This window comes from Siniperca chuatsi, linkage group LG11, assembly GCF_020085105.1.
Source record: "Siniperca chuatsi isolate FFG_IHB_CAS linkage group LG11, ASM2008510v1, whole genome shotgun sequence".
In the NCBI taxonomy this organism is placed as follows: domain Eukaryota; kingdom Metazoa; phylum Chordata; class Actinopteri; order Centrarchiformes; family Sinipercidae; genus Siniperca; species Siniperca chuatsi.
In genome coordinates, this window is record NC_058052.1 from 1,637,069 (window position 1) to 1,649,257 (window position 12,189).

Below are 12,189 nucleotides of genomic sequence, written 5' to 3' on the forward strand. Positions count from 1 at the left end.
TGGGAGCAGGAGAGAGACAGTCATCAGTAAGATGTCTTTATATAATAGGAATTTAAAAAGTAACTAGAATAAATGCATTATGCTAGTCATGTGAAGAAAAATGTGTCCATGTATTGTCTGCCATAATCAAATAGCTTTAAGCAGACACTTGCTGATAGTGTCCATTATGTAAATCAATTTGATCTCAAAGCAATGCTAATCTGTACGGAATCTTTATTTCAAATCAATTTTATTGTCACATACACAATCATACACAGCACAACACATAGTGAAATCCCTTCTCTGCATTTAACCCATCCTAAGCATTAGGAGTAGTGGGCCTCCAGTTCTAAGCCAGTGCCTTGGTAAAGGGCACTGACAGGAGAATTAACCTAACATACATGTTTTGATGGTGGGGGAAACCGCAGTACCCAGAGGAAACCCATGCAAATACGGGGAGAACATGCAAACTCCATGCAGAATGGCCCTGCCCTGCCCTGCCCAGGAATCAAACCCAGGACCTTCTTGACAGTGCTAACCACTGAGCCACCATGCTGCCTTTGTCTCCTTATAAAAACGGGCAAGAGAGGCAGTCTTCAGTAATATTTTTTGCATATACATCAAAGATGCTGAAGGCTTTACTAAGAAGGGGGAGTGAAGCAAAATCAGTTGAAACCAATGTCCACCAAAGCAGGAAAATTGTAAGGTGTTAAATCCCACCTGATAACTAGGTACAGCAACTACAGACCCTGTTGCATTTGTTTGGGGATCCTTTGATCCATCTGTGAAAATCTGAACACTGTCTTTATATTTATGGTCCCTATAACTATAGTATTCAGTGGTTAAATCAGCAGTCTTATTACTGTGCTTAATCTTAAGTAATTCCAGGTCTACACATGGAGTTTTTAATTCCCGGACAGGTCTAATAGGCCACACCACAGTTACACAAAATTCTTTATCATATACTCCCATATATTTTGCTGTTTGCTCTCATGTCCAGCCAAACCTCTCTTTATGTGTCCTCTCCTTCTCCCAACATGTCTGCAGTATTCTTTTTGCTGGATCTCCATGCCCCCTTAGGTTGACCCAGTAATTGGTCGCCAGCTGTTTCCAACATAACCACAATTGCATTTCACCTGCCTCAACTCGGAGTGCACACACTAGGGAAGATCAAACTGCTCCTAAACACAGTCTTAAAGCTCGAGCTTGCATAATATCTAGGTCTGCTAGCACAGATTTTGCTGACCATTTGCAATCAGGCTTCTTGCATTCCATTACAGAATTAACATGATTAGTATTATCAACCCTCACATGCTGTCTCTTGACTTGACTTGAGTTCATTGTTTACTGCTTCCCATTTTAAACCCATCATATTTAAATGGTGTTCTGCAGTTTTCACAATAATCTGAATCCTTTCAATTTTAGATTTGATTTCATATGTTGCATTTATCACTCCTGTTATAAAGGTCACCAATTTCTTTTTCTCTTTCCATGCAATCTTCATATCTTGCTGTTCTTTTGCTGCCACTTGTTCTCAGTTATATCCACTACCCTTCTTCTGTTTTTTCTGTCCTGCCAACTTAACTGCCTCAGCAGACCTTTTCCTTCACCCTTATCTGTTGCACCTCCTCCTCTGTTTTCAACACAACACAACCCCAATAAGCTATGCTGTGCTTACCTCCACATTTACAGCCCTTTGGACTCACTCCCTCTCCACATTTTCCATACTCATGTTCCCCACCAAACCTAGCGCATCTTCTCTTTCCTTTGCATACTTTGGCCAGAGGCCCAAACACCTGACAGTTGAAACACCTCTTAGGTTTTGGTATGTATTCTCTTACACTATATCTCAGAAATCCAAAATATACCTCCTTTGGAAGTACCTTTTCCTCAAACCCTATCAAGATGGTTTCAGTATCCTCTTTCTCCACTCCCCTTGTGATTCTTTTCATACTCTTTACTGAATTATTCTTCACCCTCAGGTTCTCCACTAGTTCACTCATATTAACACTGAGGGGAACCCCAGAAATCACCCCCTTGCAACCACTGAACCTCTGTTCTCCAACTCTTACAAACCTGGCTGCTTTGACTTTCCCAACACTAGTCATCTTTGCCTTTTCCACCTACACTTCAGTCTTACATCCTATTAGCAAGTTTCCATCTCCTAAAATTCTTGCATGTTTCACCTCCCCAACTTGCCCTCTAATGATTTTTGTTAGCTTAAGCGGATCGACTTTCATTACTCCCCCTTCCCCCTTGAATCTTACCACTTCATTAAGTGATCCTGCCTCTTTTCCCTTGCTTTCCAACTCACCTGCGCTAGATGCCTTTTTTCCCTCTCTTTTACGACTATTCGCCTTCCTGGCTCTACTCCCTCTCACCACCTCTTTCCACTCACTCTACTTTGTCTCATCTTCCTCGCTAAACTCCATGTTGTTGTTGTCGCCCTCCTTCTCCCTCCCTGCCATACTGTCAGAGTTTGCAAGGAACAATCTATGAATACTGTTCTGGGCCTATACGGGCCGTCAGTTGATATTCTCACAAAATGTTCCTCACAATACCCAATCCTATTTTTATCAAGTCCTGATGTCCGCAAATCCAAAGTCACTGTTGTTTAATCAGAAGATAAACCCAAACCAAATCAAAGTCAGTGCAACATACAACGATTCAAACCTTCCACCTCTGCGCCTCCTTCTTGTCAGTCTGCTGGCAGAGTGCTATTTGATTCTGCATATTTACGTGTTCCCTGTAAAAACAGGAAGCTGGGGAGGGACTTGTTGCGGATATTAATTGGCATTTAGCCAATAGCGCTGAATGTGCTTCCCCCCGCCATGCAGCTAGCGTTAGCGTCTAGCTTCCAGTGAACACGGCCGACCATCGTTGACAGCTACAATGGTTACCAGTCTTCTAAGGACCTCTACTGTGCCATTTCTTCAGGCCGTTCCTAGCCGAGACAAAGTGTCTGTTACACAACCTTTGGATGACACCAACGGTGATAGTTCTACTAATAACAAACCAATTTCTATATGCCAGTTTGACAAATAAAACTTACTGACTTCTTTATGACAAGTTCCACTTTACTTAAGGTCAAGGGAATTATTCATGACAAAATTATAATGGTCTCATGAATGGATAAGATCTTAAATGCAACTATGCCTAGATGTGATGATTCCTAATGTGTCTGGTGATTTCAGTACTAACAAAAAGTTCTTATTCATAAATAATACTAAGAGCGCTCTGAAATAGCCTTTGCCTTAGGAATGATTCTAACATATTTATTTATGTGAATGCAGTAACCTCATATAACCCCTCTACCAGTCAAAGATGCAGACATGTGTGTCCTATCAATCAGCAATATCAGAGAGGCTTGCTGCATTAATAAATGTATAACTGTTGGTGGTTTTTGCAGCTGATGAAGAATTGTCATAGATCCACAGCATCACTGCTGCACTGTTGCATAAATGTCACTGTTCTGATCACTGACAATAATTGGATAAGTGGAAGTGATAACTAAATATGGCTACAAGTAATTATCTACAATTGTAGAAAAGATACCTAATTTTAGTGGGTTCAGTATATGGTAATATGTTTGGGAGAGGTTACCACTACCCATCTGATTCTAAGGCATTGGTTAAGTCTAGTAGCTCCAGATATTAAAGCCCCCATGTGTAGGATTTGAAAATTTCTGACTAGGTCACAGATACACCAGGCTCCACCATCCACTAATCATCCACACCTGCTCCCAATCACACTCCTGTTCTCCATTAGCTCCCAATCACAGCCTGCATAAAAGCCCTGCACTCACCGCAGTCTGGGTCCGACCTCGTTTGTGCCTAGGACTCCCTATGCTACGTCAACATTTATATCCAGCGATCTCATGTCTCCAGCAATCCCCTGTCTCCAGCGAGTCTTCCCTCCTACAGACTTCTTCATCTACATACCTGCACACCTGTACTATCTGGCTGTCATCCAATGAAGAACAGTCTGTTTCCATCTTGGTGTTCCCTGCCTGTCTGTCCGTAACAGAAGGTTGGACCTACCAAAAGTATGCCAGCCCTGAGCCCCGATGACCCCTTCCCGGACCTGGAGCAGGTTATCCGACGAGATCTCCTCACCCATCCACCACCTGTCGCTCCAACCAGCACTTCCTCAGGCACTCCTTCTCCACCGCTGGCTTATAGCACGATTGCCCAAGTCTCAGGCCTGGGAAGGCTGCGAGGGATTCTTGTTGCTGTGTTCTCTGGTCTTCAGGCTGTATCCACACCAGTGTCCCACAGAGCGATCTCAGGTGGTCTTCTTGGTTTCCTGGCTAGACGGGCCGGCGCTCCGTTGGGCAACATCCATATGGTCGCGACATGAGGCCGTCACCCAATCTTTTGGCAGTTTCGCAACACACCTCAGGAAAGAGTTTGGCCCTCCAGTCATTAATTCGTCAGCCAGTCAACAGCCTGCACCCCGACCTCTTCCAACCTATTCCGGTTGAATTGCAGCACGCCACAGGGCCAGCTGCTGGGTCACAGCAAGCTGCTGAACCACTGGCTGGGTCACAGCAGCAGCTGTACCTTCCTTCTCAGCCGGAGGGGCAGGTTCCAAACTCCCGGACACCACTGTTCCAGCCCGTTCCTCTACCAATCATCCCGTTGCCGGCTTCCAGAGGGCTCCCGCCTTCGCCGCCAGGTTCCAGAGGGCTCCCGCCTTTGCCGCCAGGTTCCACAGGGTTCCAGCCTTTGCTGCCGCCTCAGGTCCCCGGGTCCTCCCCCTGAGGTCCTCAGCCCCGCACCAGGCCAGTCCCTGAGTTGTCCACCGGAGGTCCTAAGCTCCACCCTGGTTCCACATTTGTCCAGGCACTGGTCTTACTGTCACGGATACTATAGGCTCCACCATCCACTAATCATCCACACCTGCTCCCATTCACAACCTGCACTCACCTCAGTCTGGGTCTGACTTCGTTTGTACCTAGGACTCCCTATGCTACGCAGCATAACATTTATATCCAGCAGAAATCTGACTGATTTTATTAGTGGACCTAAACCATGACAACTCAGAGTTGAGACCAGGAGGCAGAGTTGCAGTCCTACATGCTTCTCTACGCTTCCAGAGCAGTTACCCACCCAAAACTCCTTAGTGACGGTCTCTGCCCTCCGACCACTTAAATTAATAAAACCAAAAGTTAACAGAAGACGAGTTATACATAAAAACCCAAACAAAAACAGTGAAATAGCACAACAAAATAGGAGAATTAAATGTGGACTCTGAAACATCAGATCTCTGTCATCTAAAGCTGTACTAGTGAACAATTTAATATCAGAGTATCATATTGACTTATTTTGTCTTACTGAAACCTATGTTCTGGTATACGGCATTGCAATTGAACATTTAATAGTCTTTCCACAGAATCCTTCATTATCGGACCATTATTTAATTACTTTTGAACTGCTATTACTGGACTAGGCGCCATTAGGTAAAAACTTCTACTCTAGATGTCTATCTGATAGTGCTGTGGCTAAATTCAAGGAAGCGATCCCATTTGCATTTAATTCAATGTTATGTCTCAATATGACAGAGGTCTCCTATGCAAATTGCAACCCCTCCAAAATTGACCATGTAGTTGATAGTGCAGCAGGCTCACTGCGAACGACACTCAATTCTATCGCTCCTCTAAAAAAGAAGATAATAAAACAAAGAAGGTTAGCTCCATGGTATAACCCCCAAACCCGAAAATTAAAGCAAACATCACGAAAACTTGAAAGGAAATGGCGTTCCAAGAACTTGGAAGAATCGTTTAGTCTGGCAAGAAAGTCTTAACACATACAGGAAGGCCCTCCATAATGCCAGAGCAGCTTACTACTCAACATTAATAGAGGAAAATAAAAACAACCCCAGGTTTTTTCAGCACTGTAGCCAGGCTGACAGAGAGTCACAGCTCTATTGAACCATGTATTCCTAATTTTAACTATTAGAGAAAAAATTCATCAAGACCTGCCTTAAACTGGTGCTGAACTTTGGAAACAGCTGTAGAGCCTGATGTGTGTTTTGGCTGCTTTGCTCCTGTCAACCTTCTTCAGCTGACTTCAACAATTAATTCATCTAAGCCATCAACCTATCTCTTAGACCCCATTCCAACTAGGCTGCTTAAAGACATTTTACCCTTAGTTAGCACCTCTTTACTGGATATGATCAATCTGTCTTTATTAACAGGCTATATACCACAATCCTTTAAAGTAGCTGTAATTAAACTGCTTCTTAAAAAGCCCACTCTTGAACCAGGGGTTTTAGCCAACTATAGACCTATATCTAACCTTCCCTTTCTTTCTAAGATCCTTGAGAAAGCAGTCGCCAATCAGTTGTGTGACTTTCTAAATAACAATAGTTTATTTGAGTATTTTCAGTCAGGATTTAGAGTGCATCATAGCACTGGTGAAAATTACAAATGACCTTCTAATTGCATCAGTCACTGGACTTGTCTCTGTATTTGTCTTGTTAGATCTTAGTGCTGCGTTCGACACCATTGACCATCACATCCTATTACAGAGACTGGAACATGTAATTGGCATTATAGGAGTCGCACTAAGCTGGTTTAAATCCGATCTATCAGATCAATCTCAGTTTGTACATGTTAACGGTGAGTCCTCCGTGCACGCCAAAGTTAGTCCACAAGGTTCTGTGCTTGGACCGATTCTATTCACCTTATATATGCTTCCTCTAGGCAATATTATTAGGAAACACTCCATAAACTTTCATTGTTATGCGGATGATATCCAATTATATCTATCAATCAAGACAGATGAAACTAACCAGTTAACTAAACTTCAAGCATGCCTTAAGGACAAAAAACCTGCATGACCTGCAATTTTCTGATGTTAAACTCTGACAAAACTATTATTGTACTTGGCCCCAAACACCTCCGAGACACATTATCTAAAGATATAGTTACTCTAGATGGCATTGCCCTGGCCTCCAGCAGCACCGTAAGGAACCTCTGACTTATCTTTGATCAGGATTTATCCTTTAACTCCCACATGAAACAAACTTGAAGGACTGCCTTTTTTCACCTACGCAACATTGCAAAAATCAGGCACATCCTGTCTCAAAATGATGGCAAATTCCTTATCAGGCTGTATAAGTCCCTTAAGACTTCCAGTTGATCCAGAATGCTGCGGCATGTGTACTGACAAGAACTAGGAAAAGAGATGATATTTCTCCAATATTAGCTTCTCTGCACTGGCTCCCTGTAAAATCCAGAATAGAATTTAAAATCCTTCTCCTCACCTACAAAGCTCTTAATGGTCAGACACCATCATATCTTAAAGATCTCATAATACGTTATTACCCGACTAGAACACTGCGCTCCCAGAATGCAGGGTCACTTGTGGTTCCTAGAGTCTCCAAAAGTAGAATGGGAGCCAGAGCCTTCAGTTATCAAGCTCCTCTCCTGTGGAATCAGATCCCAATTTGGGTTCGGTAGGCAGACACCATCTCCACATTTAAGAGTAGGCTTAAGACTTTCCTCTTTGATAAAGCTTACAGTTAGAGCTGGCTTGGGTGAGCCCTGAACCATCCCTTAGTTATGCTGCTATAGGCCTAGACTGCTGGGAGACTTCCCATGATGCACCTCTTTCCTCTCTCCTTCTCTCCCTCTCCATCTGTATGCATTTTTATCCCATTACTGCATGTTACTAACTCGACATCTTCTCTCTCCCAAAGTTTTGTGCTTTCTCGTTTCTCTCCTCCCTCCTTCTGTCACTTTCAGCAGGTATTTCTGCCTCCAGAGCTGCAGTGATTGGACCTTTGGTTGTGGGCCACTTGCTGTCCCCGTGTACCTGCTCGACAACTGCTACTACAGTTGTTGTTATTGGCTCTGTTACTAATACTGTCATTATTATTCCTATAGCTGTCATTCCTCTTATCATTAATTTATTAATATTACCACTACAATTACATTATTACTATTTTTATATTCTAGGTGGTATGTGCATTGTGTCTTCCTCTCCCCCATCCCCCAACCTCCCCCATTCCCCATGTATGTATAATCGCTGCCATGAACACGACTGTGCTGTCAGGCGCACAGAGCACACTGGAGACACTACTTCTCACCTCGACTCACCTGGCACATCTTCACTGCCTGCACATATGGATTGTGTGGACAGATGGACAGCTTTCACACAATCGCTACACTCCATATCCTCATTATCAGGCCAAGCATATCAAAACCGACATAAACAAATGTGTTCACCTGTCAAACTTCCACCTTCAAATGATTGAAATTTTCAATATAATTCTGTTAAACTGACTGCATTTTCTTTTGTTTGTGACCGCGCTGCTGTGGCCATCAAACAAAATGTGCTTTATAACATCCACCTCACAAGTACCTGGGTCTGCGTCTCGGCTGTTGTTGCCATGATTCACTGTAAGCAGGCTCATTTATATGCATCAATATTCATGTAGTGCTTTGCATTGACCATTTGTGGTTGAATGTGGGCATGTAGAGTTCGGCATATGAGGCTGATCCATGTGCACACATTATCAGGTGGACTGTTGCCTGCAGGTGTTCGTACACACGGTTTTATAAATCTGAATTTTCTTTTAAAATATGTTTCCCCAGCCTCACTTGCTGCCTCCCGTCGGACAGGAAGTCTGTGATCCTCCTGCAGGTGAAGTCAGGCACACTCAGCTGGGAGAGCTTGTCCTGCAGCAGAGCCAGGATGATAGTGTTGAAAGCAGAGCTGAAATCCACAAACAGGATCCTGGCGTAGGTTCCTGATGAGTCCAGGTGCTGGAGGATGAAGTAGAGAGCCATGTTTACTGCATCTTCTACTGACCTGTTGGCTCTGTAGGCGAACTGCAGGGGGTCCAGGAGTGGGTCTGTGATGGATCTGAGGTGGGACAACACAAGGCACTCAAAAGACTTCATTACCACAGAGGGCAGGGCGATGGGTCTGTAGTCATTATGTCCTGTGGTCCTTGGTTTTTTGGGGATGAGGATGATGGTGGAGGATTTGAAGCAGGCTGGAACATGGCATGTGAGGTGTTGAAGATGTCCCTGAACACCGGAGACAGCTGATCAGCACAGTGCTTCAGGGTGGATGGAGAGATAGAGTCTGGCCTGGCTGCTTTGCGGGGGTTTTGCCTCCTGAACAGTCTGTTGACGTCCCTCTCCCGGATGGAGAGAGTAGTTGTTGCAGTAGGGGAGGGAGGAGCCTCTGGGGTGGGAAGTTGTGGAGAGGCCCAGTCCCCTGCTGAGGTGGGGGAGGTGGAGCTGATGGGCTGGAGCTGGTGGGTGGCATCACCTCAAAGCATCAGTAGAATTAATTCGGTTCATTGGCAAGTCGTCAATAGAGTGGGGGGCTTTTGGTTTGTAGTTGGTGATCTGTCTAGTTTGAAGGCCAGGTTTGATCCCCGCGATTTGAAAGGAATAGTAATGTAATAATTTTAAGGGATACATATGTAATGTAATCTGCTAACGTTACTTTGAGTTGGCTATCCTTTATGTTCAGTTTATTTCCTATTGAAAGGAATAAGTGCAGTGGTAATTTACAGTGTCAACATTTTTCCTTAGCTGTTCACTAAATGAATCTTATCATTAATGTTCGCCTATAGAGCCTGGGAGGTGCCATGGAGTGTGTGTGCACAATTTAATTATTAGTGCTCTTGAAATGATAATTCATGCACATGATTTAGCAAAATCACTTATGGGTAAGATTCAAGACAGAACACAGAGTCACAAGTTGATCTTCAATCAGGCTAGATTTAATATCAGCTGAGGAATAGTACAAGGAATACTCAAAGAACCAAGAAAAGCTTAATGTATATATACCATTCTAGACATTGACTTTTAACCTTAGTTGGGGCCACCCTTCTTGGTTACCTTCAAAACATATTTATCTTACTTTCCTGGACCACCCAAGACACATCTGGAAATTCTTTTTCATTTGGGGCCCTGTCCTTTACGTTACCTCATAACATGTCATTGCTAACCCTGGAGCCCCATAATGTTCCAAACAGATGTAGTCCCAGTCCAATTGATATATTATAGATAAACATACTCTAAACTATAACACATACAACTTCATGGATTGACCAATATTCAACCTAACAATCACCTACGTGCCATTAGTCTTGCGTGTACCGTTCACACTCTTACTATGGATTGCTTGGATTTAATAAGGTTTTAGTTTGATTTTGGACTTCTTGGTTTGAGATATGTGGATATACGTACTTAGTGTTTTGGCTGTTAAACACACATTGTATTATCTTTGAGATCCCTTAAACCTGCAGTAACTGATTTTTTTTGGCCACTTAGAAGCAGCAGAAACAAGTTGGGAACACAACATTGACATATCATCACCAGTCTAACACAGACAAACACATCCACACCTACGGGTAATTTAAAGTCTTCAAACCCTGCATGTCATTCGTGTGTTCCAAGAGGAAACCCACACAGAAGCCAACTCCTCACAGAAAGCCCCCCCAGCCAGACAATATTTCATAATTTCACAACAGACTACAACAGCAGTGATTGCCTGTTCCTATCACACATCTAATTTCTTGAGTGAATAACATAGCTGACTCCTTGTCCAAGCTTGTTCTTGGGAGAGGACTCATTTGTTGGTCTTGATCTTGACTCAATCTCAATTGTGTTTGGTGTTGGACTTGTCACTGCTGAAGTCAAAGCATAAATCAAATTTTATTAATGCATTTGATTACTATTTGATTTGTGAATGCAGTGACATACATTTAAATCTCACTCATTTCAATGTAAAATAACAGAGTGTAGTGGCAATTTCTGCAGAATAAAGAAACACTCAAGGCAACCACTTGTCTTTCTGTAGGTTTACTTCAAGCGTCTGCAGACGGATTCACAGCAGCAAAACATACATCAGTATAATCTGCTCTGAATAAGTACACAGGGAAAGGAGCATCAGTTATTTATTCAGTCTTCAGGGTCAGGCTCCTCAGCCCGGGGAAAAGAGTGTCCCTGAAGTCTGGACATAACAGTCAATAGGATGTTTTGTAGTTCCATCTCATCATTATCAGTGTACTGTTCTCATCCCGCAGTCCAAACAATCATACACAGATCAAGTATTGACGTCAAACAATTATGTATAGCATCTGTATGTTATTATATCAAAGAGTCTGTTTGTTCTTGCCATTACAAGAGTTAAGTACTGAAAATCTGCACAATTAAAGCAAGGACACTAATTGTTGCTTGCTACTGACAATGTGACGCAGAGATGCCTCATGAACAACAAACAGGCCATTCTGTAACTTTCAAAGTGTTCTCTTTCACGTTGTCTGCATGGACATCACACTGCTTTCACGGTAGGTCAAACATTAATGTGTTATATGTCAATTGCTACGGGATACACACACTGACACATTCTTATGTTTCCCATCCTTTTGATTTCACAGCTCGACTGTGCATGTTACAGTCAGCTGTGCCCTTTAGCATGACTTGTGCTTTTCTGCCTCCACAATGGGTCACTGTGTCTCTGCCTCTGGTTTACTGATGCGTCATTGTGTGCTTATGCATAGTCCAGTGACATACACTGTTCCTAGGTGCACACAAAGAGACGCACATTCAGACAGAAAGTATAATACAAATGAAAAGATGTACAACTGCACGCGTGCACACAGTGCACAGCTCTCAAAAGCCCTGCCACACATTAAGATCTATGTAATGTTGTTCACAAAGTACTAATTTAACAAAGTTAGACAGAGATACAACTGTAATATAACTCCATCTTTGACTTGTACTTCTTACCACACACACACTGCTTCAGACCAACACTGACAGTCTTAATTACACAAAATGAAGCCATGGCTGAAAAACTCAAACAGTAATTTTGTTCATTCCCCTTGCAAGGCAACAACCAGCCTTTAAATATTGTTCTTGCTGTCACAGAAACTATTATAAATAGCACACAAACTACACAATCTGTATTTCACAAGCAGCCAAATCTTACCCCCTAAACAGCAGCGTAACAGCAACCATCCAGGCTAAAGATCAGTCCCTTCACTGAGATAACTGTAAGTGCTGCTGGATGCTGCAGGCTGCTATTGGCTGTCAAGCAGAGAGACTCCCATGGTGGAGCTATACTACACTATGACCTCCTCCTCCTCTTGTTGGTAAACACAGCAGCCTGGAGCAGCAGCAGTCCTGCCATGTGACCTTACCCACACACAAACACATACACACACACATCAGGTTTA

At 43.1% G+C, this 12,189-nt stretch overlaps 1 protein-coding gene across 7 annotated transcripts in view; it reads right to left on the reverse strand.

Moving 5' to 3' along the window:
- The window catches only part of rasgrp3 (RAS guanyl releasing protein 3 (calcium and DAG-regulated)), a 60,108-nt gene that overhangs the window by 26,996 nt on the left and 20,923 nt on the right, over positions 1 to 12,189 (reverse strand). The window contains exon 1 of one of the 7 annotated variants that reach the window (XM_044215125.1): positions 11,943 to 12,073. The exons of the other annotated variants lie outside the window; for them this stretch is intronic. The gene's annotated coding sequence lies outside the window, so the exon portion shown is untranslated. Of the gene's footprint in view, positions 1 to 11,942; positions 12,074 to 12,189 lie in introns of those variants that run through there. 7 annotated transcript variants of the gene reach the window in all.